The sequence below is a fragment of the Pan troglodytes genome, chromosome 3 (genome assembly GCF_028858775.2).
Source record: "Pan troglodytes isolate AG18354 chromosome 3, NHGRI_mPanTro3-v2.0_pri, whole genome shotgun sequence".
NCBI lineage: Eukaryota > Metazoa > Chordata > Mammalia > Primates > Hominidae > Pan > Pan troglodytes.
This window is the reverse complement of record NC_072401.2, coordinates 189368990-189380107: the sequence shown is the minus strand read 5'-3', so window position 1 is coordinate 189380107 and position 11118 is coordinate 189368990.

The window sequence follows — 11118 nt, the reverse complement described above, 5'->3', positions numbered from 1 at the left end:
TTACATTTTTTGATAATTCTAAGATACATAGCTCATCTTCAAGTTTTTTGCAAATTGTCACAAATATCTAAAAATATTTCCAATACATTTATTTTTTAAAATCTGCCTATAAGTGGAACCATGCAGTTGAAACCTGTGTTGTTCAAGGATCAACTGTATAGTGAAAGGCACACCCTTATTTCTGTACTACTAGCAGAGATAATGCTGCTAATTCATTTATACATGCTTTTTTTAAATCACTTCCAGTTTTAAAATTTTATACTTATGAAAGAGTTCCTCTAAACTTAGATAAGGATTTTTAAAATCATATGGTATTTTTGTGGAATATAAACAATGCTATAAGCCAAAAACACTGGAAATGTATGCCTAAATCTTCATTGATTGTGAATTTTATAAGAAAACATTGTGACTTGGTGGCTGTGTCTTTTGCTTAGTATATGCCATCAAGAGGGTGCTCTCTTGGGACTGAGCAATATTCCCTGCCTTCAGTTCCATTTTTTTTTGGCACACTATAGGTAGTAGTTTTACCTGCATAGCAGTAGTCAAATGCAGCATATCTTCATTTACTTGTAGATGTCTTATATAAAACTCTCTGTTGATGATTTATAAGAAAATATCAAATTATGGTTATTTCTCTAATGGCTAGTGTCTTTTTTACTAATATCAACTGTTATATTTTATATAATATAAAATTGCTGTGTGCTTTATGGATTATAGTTTTATGTCCCTGTCTTTCTGTAAACACAATAACTTATTTCAAAGACAAATTATAGTGCAATCTATTTGCAGATATGTTAAGTATCAAAACTCCACATATGGATCACAACATGCAACATGCACAACTCACTTGAAGTCATGACAAATGAACCCCTGGGATCACACTTGCTCACGTGCTGAGAAATGAACCCGTGATCACACTTGCTCACGTGCTGAGAAATGAACCCCTGGGATCACACTTGCTCACGTGCTGAGAAATGAACCCCTGGGATCACACTTGCTCACGTACTGAGAAAATGAACCTGTGATCACACTTGCTCACGTGCTGAGAAACGAACCATGATCACACTTGCTCACGTGCTGAGAAATGAACCCCTGGGATCACACTTGCTCACGTGCTGAGAAATGAACCCCTGGGATCACACTTGCTCACGTGCTGAGAAATGAACCTGTGATCACACTTGCTCACGTGCTGAGAAATGAACCCCTGGGATCACACGTGCTCACGTACTGAGAAAATGAACCCGTGATCACACTTGCTCACGTGCTGAGAAACGAACCATGATCACACTTGCTCACGTGCTGAGAAATGAACCCCTGGGATCACACTTGCTCACGTGCTGAGAAATGAACCCGTGATCACACTTGCTCACGTGCTGAGAAACGAACCATGATCACACTTGCTCACATGCTGAGAAATGAACCCCTGGGATCACACTTGCTCACGTGCTGAGAAATGAACCTGTGATCACACTTGCTCACGTGCTGAGAAATGAACCCCTGGGATCACACTTGCTCACGTACTGAGAAAATGAACCCGTGATCACACTTGCTCACATGCTGAGAAACGAACCATGATCACACTTGCTCACGTGCTGAGAAATGAACCCCTGGGATCACACTTGCTCATGTGCTGAGAAATGAACCTGTGATCACACTTGCTCAAGTGCTGACAAAGGCAACGGTTTCACAACTTTCTCTTGACAGCTGCTGATTTTAAGAAGCATCTTGATTACAAAGAGGTTCTACTGGGAAAAATATGTGTATCTAAAAACATGAAACTTGGGTCTTTTGACAGCTCCAACATCAATAGATTAGATTAAAAATCTAAAGTGCATCCATCTCGTATATCAACCAGGGTAAAGGTGAAGGCAAAAATCTACGAAGGTGAGAGATACAGGTTTTCTTGACCTGGCCCTAACTTGCTAGACAGGGAGATAATGGATGACACAGGGCCAGGAGAATGCAGATCCCAGAGGGCAAGTGAAGAAACGATGCTAACAGGAGAGAACCTCTGCCGATGGCAAAGGAAGCCTGAATTCCAGCTGGAGCAAGCCACAGAGTGCTGAGTGTGGTCAGCACCTGGCACTTAGTAGGAGCTTAGTAAATGGTAGTCATGCTTCATATTTGAGGGCGGCAATGAATAAAGGGAGTGTTGGATTAGGAGACATTGCAAGAGTTCCCTGGGAAGAGTGGTGGCTCGGTACCAATCCATGTTTCCTACCACGTTTTCTGAGGCTCTGAATTCTGCAGACCACTCTGCGCTCCCTCCCACTGGTCTTCTCTTCACCACTCCACTCCAACCCCACTGGCTTCTTTGACTCTTCAAACACCCAGAGTTCATTGCTCTTTCAAGACCAAGCTTGTCCTGTTTCTTCAGCTGGACACGTTTCCCTCGGACCGTCACATGCCTGCCTCTTTCCCATCATCCAGATTGGACTGCACATGCCAGGGTCTCGGAAAACTTTTCCTGACTCTTGTATTAAAAGTATTATCTGGCTGTAACATCAGCCGCTCTGTAATAGCATGCTTTTTTGAGTTTTTGGTATTACACCTCACTATGAAAAATGGTGCATAGCGATAGAAATATGGATAAAATACAAACCATATATGTTAAATGTTTTCATAGTTATATTTTTAAAAAAGAAACAGTAAAATTAATTTTACTGTTATTTAACTCTGTATGCCTAAACTATTGTCATTTCAACATGCAATCAATGTAAAAATCATAAGTCATTTTATATTAAGTCTTCAGCAGTTCATGAGCATTTTACACTTACAGTTCATTGCGTCCATACTGGCCACAGTTCACGGAGCAATGGCCACATGTGGCTGAGGGCTACTATGTTGGATGCTGCAGATTCTAAAATAAATTTATTTTTAAATTTATAGATCTGTCTATCCATTTAATTATGCATGCATGTGTTACCAGAATGTCAATCTATAAAGTTTATGGAATTTAAATGTCAAATTCATCACTGAATTATAACACCAGGAAGAGTAACCTAACACATAGCTGGCCCTGAATAATGTTTGCTAACTTAAATAATAGATATGAAGTTTCAAACCAGAGATGTGAGTGTAGTGTTAACAGACAGGCTGATAGGGCAAGATGGACCATTGAGAGAGGAGAAAATGTAGATGCAAAGGTTCTCCAGCCACAGCATTTTGCATGTCATACACTAATGGTGGACATGCAAAATGGTACAGTTACTTTGAAAAACAACTTGGCAGTTTACTGCAAAGTTAAATACGTACGTACCAAAAAACCTAGAAGTCCTACTCCTGGGCATTGACCCCAGTGAAATAACCTACATTCCCACAAAAAACTATCCATGAATGTTTGTAATAGCTTTATTTGTAATTACCAAACACTGGAAACCCAAATGCCCTTTAGCTGGTGAATGAATAAATAAGCCATGGTGCAGCCCCGCAGTGGCATGAGTAAGACGAACAATTGACAGGTGCAACAGCAGAAGTGAAACTGACGTGCACTCAGGGAGAGGAGCCAACTCCTGCTGTACTGATGCACAGAGAAAGTACACGCTGGACGATCCCATTCATATGAGATTCTAGAAAAGGCAAACCGATAGGGGTGGAGAACATCAATGTCACCAGGAGGTGATGTCAGGGAGAGCATGAGGGACAGTATGAGGGATTGCCCAGGAGCTGTTCTGTAGCTCATAGAACTGCACACGGAAGAGAAGTAACTTTACCGTATGAAAAAAACCTACAAATTAATAAAAATTGAACTTTTTTTTTAAGATAGGAGCTCCAGAAAGTTGGCATTTGGTATCACAGATGTGTTAGGAGGCAAGTATGTGGCATCTGCTAAGATACCGACTTCCCATAGGATGGGAGGGAGCAAGGAAGGAGACTGGAAAGGAGGGACCAGGGACGCAGGCAAGGGGCCTGCAGAGAAATCCGTGCCAGAAGCAAAAGGAGATCTATCAGGACTTGTGCCTCCGCAGAGGCTGGCCCTGAGAACCAAGGTGAGTCCTCAGGCCTGGAAGGAAGACTCACACCCAGCCTGGGGACCCCGATCCTAGGCCACAGCAAGATGGCCTCACGGTGTCTTCTCTTCTTCCCTGCTTTGTTGGAGGCAGCTCTTTATCTAACAGGTTACATGTGTGCCTTTTCCTTTAAGAACAAATCCTCTCAAGACGGTGCTGGGCGTCTTTCAATTATGCGTATTTCCCAGCATCCCTTGAATCTAGGTGTCCCCAAATGCCTAACCTTGATTAGGGCAAACAAACAGAAGTGATGCGGTGGCAGAATTATTATATTTCTGAAAGAAATTCAAGTTAAGACTGTGCAGGTTACCATAATGGAAGCCATGTAGAGAGACAGGAACAGGCATTAGACCTACAAGGGAGGGTGGAAAAACGGATTTCGAAAACGGAGCTCAGGAGGAAGGATAAAGAAATGGGAATTTGATTGAATGAGGAACCAAGTTCTGCTCAAAGGGAGGGGGCCTTTCAAAAAGTCAGGTGGAGCTCATGGGGCAGAGAGAGGGAAAACGAGGCTGGATTCTAACTGCACGTTGTTCTGTGGTGGTAGGAACCAGGTCTTACAGCACAGTACATTAGGCTAATGTTAGCCTCCGAAATATAACTGAACTTAGTACGTACATTTTGGTTTTATTTTACAGGAGTTAAGGAATTAGATTATATATTTCTTTAAGCACCAAGCCGATTCCTGCTCCTGTACCCCACTGCTCATAACTCTACTTTTTAAATAGTTATTTTTCTTATATTATATGAGATTATTCAGCATAACTTAAATCAGGCAAGAAAGTGCAAGCATCTTAAGAGAAAGATGACTTTTTCAGACCTGAGTATACAGGTCTGCTTATGCACCCTCAATGAGTTTGTTTTCTATGTTAAGCTTGAATGCTATTTCTTTGAGAGGCATAGAAGACTCAGATTTTGTTTTGTTTTGTTTTGTTTTGTTTTGTTTTGTTTTGTTTTGTTTTTTGATGGAGTCTCGCTCTGTCGCCCAGGCTGGAGTGCAGTGGCGTGATCTCAGCTCACTGCAACCTCCGCCTCCTGGGTTCAAGCGATTCTTCTGCCTCAGCCTCCCGAGTAGCTGGGACTACAGGTGCACGTCACCACGCCTGGCTAATTTTTGTATTTTTAGTAGAGACGGGGTTTTATCATATTGGCCAGGCTGTTCTCAAACTCCTGACCCCATGATCTGCCAGCCTCAGCTTCCCAAAGTGCTGGGATTACAGGCGTGAGCCACTGCACCCAGCCCTTCAGATTTTGAGACTCAAATTACTAGTGAAAATGAATTTTTAATATAATTCAATGAGCAGAAAGATTTGAGAAGTTATGTTGAGTGAACCGCCCTATAATATTTTTTCCCAATCAGCCTCACTCAGTGGGAACATTCTTGGTTGAGCAAACATGTAATGACAATCTACAGCACTGTTGACAGCCTTCCTCTGTACTGGATGCTGAGTGAAGTGCTGCCTTCGTGGTTGGACATTTGCCACACACCAGATAGGAAAGCTGAGGCTTCCTGAAGTCCAGTGAGGTGCCAAGTTCCCATACCCCGGTAAGCAATGAGACAGGGTCTAAACTCAAATTGGAAGATCCTAAAGCCTGTTCAATTACCCCTGTTCTGTATTGCTTCATTTGAAGACAGGAAACGTGGGAAATGAAATCTGTGAACAGAAAATGTAGATTATAAGGAATTGCTTTGGCTGGCTGCAGGACTTCTAATTCACACAGAGAGGACCTTAGAATTTGCAGAAATAAGTTGTGTTTTTGCAATCAGCCTTCTCTTGGGATTGTTAAAATATTTTTCCAGATATCCCTTAAGAGTAAAGATGGTACAAAACTACATTTGTACTTTTTGTACCACAGAGGCAAAATATTAAATCAGGTATATTTCTTGGGAAAAGAGAACATTTTTGTTTTGTTTTCTAAATTATAAGATTATATTCATTAATTTAACTTATTCAGAAAGTAGAATCTCACTAAAGTAGTTGTAAAAAATAGGCTTTGAATTTTGCAAGGTAGTTGTATCAGGATATTATAGACATTAAGTGACAATTCTTTGGATTATTAATGTTATTTATTTGGTTAATTCTTTCAGTAAATGAGATCTTACGTCATTTAGGAAATATATGCACTTATGGTTCCCCAAACTTGAAAATAACTAGTCAACGCTTTATTTCCTTCAATAGAAACAAAAGAAAACAAAAACTTCTCCAAATGTTTCATTTGAAAGTAGACCTTTTTAGGAAATTGCTAAAACTCCTAATCACAATCACGTGGCAATGTGGCAATAATTTAAAGATACTTTTCCCTTAAAGAAGAGTTATTAACACAACAATTCTACCAAAAACATACCTAAGTATCAAGACTGTTCTTCTGAGATGAGGAAAAGCAACAGAACTATTGCCTCCTCTTTTACAGGCAGTGCCCTGCACAGTCACCTGACCCAGGAGCTGGCTGAACCCCAGTTGTATCCATATACAATTCTGGTGGTCCTAAGCCTCTCATCTCTGGCCCTCTGCTACCTGAGCTTTTTCCCTCCCCACTCCATATGCATTTATGCCTCATTTCATTTCATTTTTATCTCACTTCTCATTTACTTATCTATGTTTTCATTACAAAAAATATTTATTGGGCTGGGTGTGGTGGCTCACACCTGTAATCCTGGCACTTTGGGAGGCTGAGGTAGGCGGATCATGAGGTCAGGAGATCGAGACCATCCTGGGTAACACGGTGAAACGGCATCTCTACTAAAAATACAAAAAATTAGCCAAGTGTGGTGGTGTGCACCTGTAATCCCAGCTACTCGGGAGGCTGAGGCAGGAGAATTGCTTGAATCCAGGAGGCGGAGGTTGCAGTGAGCTGAGATCACGCCACTGTACTCCAGCCTGGGCGACAGAGCAAGACTCCATCTCAGAAATGAAAATAAAAACAAAAAACCAAAAAACGTATATTGCAAATGTGTTCCATACTTTGTACTGGATGTGCTAGATGAGGAACAGCCCCAAGTGTGTGTCATTCCCTTCCCTGTGTCCGTGTGTTTTCATTGTCCAGCTCTCGTTTATAAGCGAGAACATGTGATGTTTGTTTTTCTGTTCGTATGTTAGTTTGCTGAGGATGATGGCTTCCAGCTTCATCCTTGTCCCTGCGTAGTATTCCATGGTGTATATATACCATGGTGTATATGTAGCATATTTTCTTTATCCAGTCTATCATTGATGGGCATTTGGGTTGATTCTATATCTTTGTTATTCCTACTATTCTTAAAAAGAAAAGACATTACACTCATGGAGTTTACATAAAATCTTAAGCACTCTGATATAAAATTGTCTGAGGGAAAACAATTTTGAAAGAAACATAGACACCTCCTTTCTAAAGTGCCTGCATGCTCTAAGCTCCTGGCTAGTAAGAGCTCCACTGGAGTTCCATCTTCTGAAGGAGCTGGTGTTAGGCCTGGGATGGTGGCTCACGCCTGTAATCCCAGCACTTTGGGAGGCTGAGGCAGGCGGGTCACTTGAGGCCAGGAGTTTGAGACCAGCCTGACCAACATGGCGAAACGCTGTATCCACTAAAAATACAAAAAATTAGCCAGACATGGTGGTGCACACTTGTAATCCCAGCTACTCGAGAGGCTGAGGCACAAGAATTCTTGGAACTCAGGAGGCAAAGGTTGCAGTGAGCCAAGATCGAGCCACTGCACTCCGGCCTGGGCAACAAAGGGAGACTTTGTCTTGAAAATAAATAAATAGGCCGGGCGCAGTGGCTCACGCCTGTAATCCCAGCACTTTGGGAAGCCGAGGAGGGCGGATCACGAGGTCAGGAGATCGAGACCATCCTGGCTAACACGGTGAATCCCTGTCTTTACTAAAAATACAAAAAAATTAGCTGGGCATGGTGGTGGGCACCTGTAGTCCCAGCTACTCGGGAGGCTGAGGCAGGAGAATGGCATGAACCCGGGAGGTGGAGCTTGCAGTGAGCCGAGATCACGCCATTGCACTCCAGCCTGGGCGACAGAGTGAGACTCCGTCTCAAAAAAATAAATAAATAAAATAAATAAATAAATAAAGGACCTGGTGCTGCACCATAGAAGATGCTCACAACAATATATTTGCTGAATTCATCTTTATGCAATGAGTATATTCTATAGATTTAAATCTTTCTGTTTCTTTTTTACATTAGTGCAACTTCTTTTTACATTAGTGCAACTTCTTCAAGTGTTTCCAAAGCTAAGTGACAGATCACACATTCCGGTCGGTCTTTTCTTCCAGCACTATGTAAATGCAGGTTGAGATTATGATTCTCCTTGTCTCCAACAATTAAAAAAATTGAATAAAGCACAGAGTTTAGAGTCACCAAGGTAATACAGAAGTATGCCATTAAAAAAGACAAAGTTCCTTGTTTTGTTTTCCAGCTATTCAGGAATAAAGATTTTATAATTTTTAGTTCATTAAGTATTCAATTCAGTTTTAAAATCTTTGAATAATTAAACAGTGGGAAAATTGTATATACATTATACTTATTAATGAAAGAACAACTAGTTAAAATATGAAAATGAAATCAATAATTTGTGTTCTATACTTTTTTCTCTTGTTCAATTAGTTATGTTTTAGGTCATGTTTTGATTTATTTATTTATTTACCTTTAGGATGCAAAATTGGTCATGAGAGCAATTTTAAAGTTAACTTAGTAAGACAGATTTAATGTTAAGGATGCAAATATTTCTTGAAGTATTATCCATTGGGAATTTGCCTGGCTTTATATCTGCAAGAATAGCCCTATAATCATGTGAATATTTAATCCTAATTATATGTCATACTTAAAAACACCTATGCCCACTTCACAATTTTATGGACACTATACAAATCTCACAGGACCATGTGATAAAATAACATATATAACACCCTTCAAAAAGATTCTGAAAAATTAGCATTTAAAATAAAAGTCATCCCGAGCCAGTAGATGAATAGCTAAAGGAGCAGTTAATATTTCACAGAGTAACACAGCATAATTTCCATTTCTATATAAAAAAGTATTTGCTGAATTTTATATCATCTGGTAATGTAAAAAAAAAACCACTTAATTTTATTAACTAAAGCAAACTCCATACGTTAGCAAAAAGTTTTGAGATGTGAAACCAATGCTAAAAGCACAAACATAATAATGTTTTTCTCACATGGAGAAAATGTATAAGAAAGTTTTTTTTTTCTGATATAGTTCTAAAGGATTTATATCTAGCTCGAGGACTTAGGGGTCTTTAGGGTTCCAATGGGCTATTGGCTGACAGCTCTCAGATAGATTCTGGTTTATGGACTGTAATATGTATAACCAACCTTTTTGCCTCCTTCCAGAAGATGGGAATGGCTGCAGAAGCAAGAATTAAACCAACAGCCTGCTCAATCAGCCCCTCGATCTTTCCCTTCCTGTCTCATTAGGACCTTATTATTATCGTAATAATCAGGTTTCTCCTGTCATCTCCAAGCTCTCTTTCTACTGGGTTCATCTGTATACTTCAAACATGTATACAGAGGAAGTTTTTACTAGAGCACCTGCTACAAGTTACTCTTCCATTTTTTCAATTTTATTTTAAAAATATTTCTTAAACATCTCTTCTCAAATTCGTGATTTTCGCCTACATTTTCATTGCAAGGTCAGCCGTTTTGTTTGGTGTTTTGGTCTAATCCTAGCCTAACTGAACTGTAAGAATAGTTTGCTTTTATTAATATGACTATAAAAGCAAGTCCTATTGTTTACAAAATATTAAAAGCAATGATGGCTTTCCTCAGCTTGCTGCTTTGCTTGTATTTGTCCATAAACAAAGTCTATCAAAACATCCTATGTGCTGCTCTCTACTAAGGGCAAGGAGGACACATGAGGCAAACGGCTGAAGAAGCTCATTTATCTAAAGATAAATCAGAAAGTGTGGAATGGCGCATTAACTGGGCATTGCTATGAAAAGAAATTGTAAAGACATAAAGCTCAGTTTAATGTTTTCCAATAGTGTTTGAATTTGAAAATGTAGGTGTTTTCCTACATGCTTATTTGAGCATGGTATATTTTTTCATATTACTGACACCAAGGAGACTTCATTCCTACTAATTGTCTCCACTGCTCCTCCTGAAGTGGGAACAGCACTTCACACAGGCTCGGAATCCTGGAGACGTGGACTCACACAGACGATGTGCAGTTGGCATGAGGCCTATAATTGCTTCCTTGCGTTGACATGACAATATACATTTTTAACTTCCAATGAGGTTGCCTACTTAGCTCTCTCCTGTGACAGGATTTCTGCCCATTTTCATTGACCAAAACTCACAGACTCATCCAAATAGAGCTAGAATCTGCTTTGGAGGTCATCTTTGCCTTTTGCAGACACATGTAGAAACAAAATTAACTGCACACAAGAATGAAGAAGGACTTATTTTGTGGGTTCCCCTTTCCTAGTCGAGAGATTATTAATGTGTCTGAAAAGAAAAATCAGAAAAAAAAAACAAAACAAACAACTTTTATCATTAGAGAATTTTGCCAGGAGGGCTGTGATGATTTAGCTGGTTGGATTTTCCGTTTCTGAGACTCATTTCTAAGTGTGCACGCTTCCATGTTTCCTTTTCTTGTCTCAGGAACATTGAAGTCCCAAATAACTAAAAACAAACAAACAACAAACAAGCAAAAGAAAAGATTCAAAAAGATTCTAGCCTGTAGATTCTTCTCAAATGTTCTTCCAATATTTTGAGTCAGATATGTTCTGAAAGGTGGATAATTATGAGGATTTTAGTACCTCATTTATGCAAAGTATGTAAAGTAACCGATGCACCCTTCTGCAAGGTTCGTGTGTCTAGACTGTAACTGCAGGATTCTGCAGTTAACATGGAGGGCACCTTGTTTGTATTATAGGTAGGATGATGAGCAGTCTTTTAGAATTCTGGACTCAGATGCGTGAATATAAAGAGAACAGAAATTTCTTGTAAACTGACTTCTGTATTTGCACCCCATTGTAAAGCTATTACCAAGGACTGTTACACTTAAAAATATTTCAAAGCTCACTGAAAGGGCAAGCATTTACAAACTATAGGACACCCAGTGAAAAGTATTCACTCTGCTCCATCATTTAATTATCTTG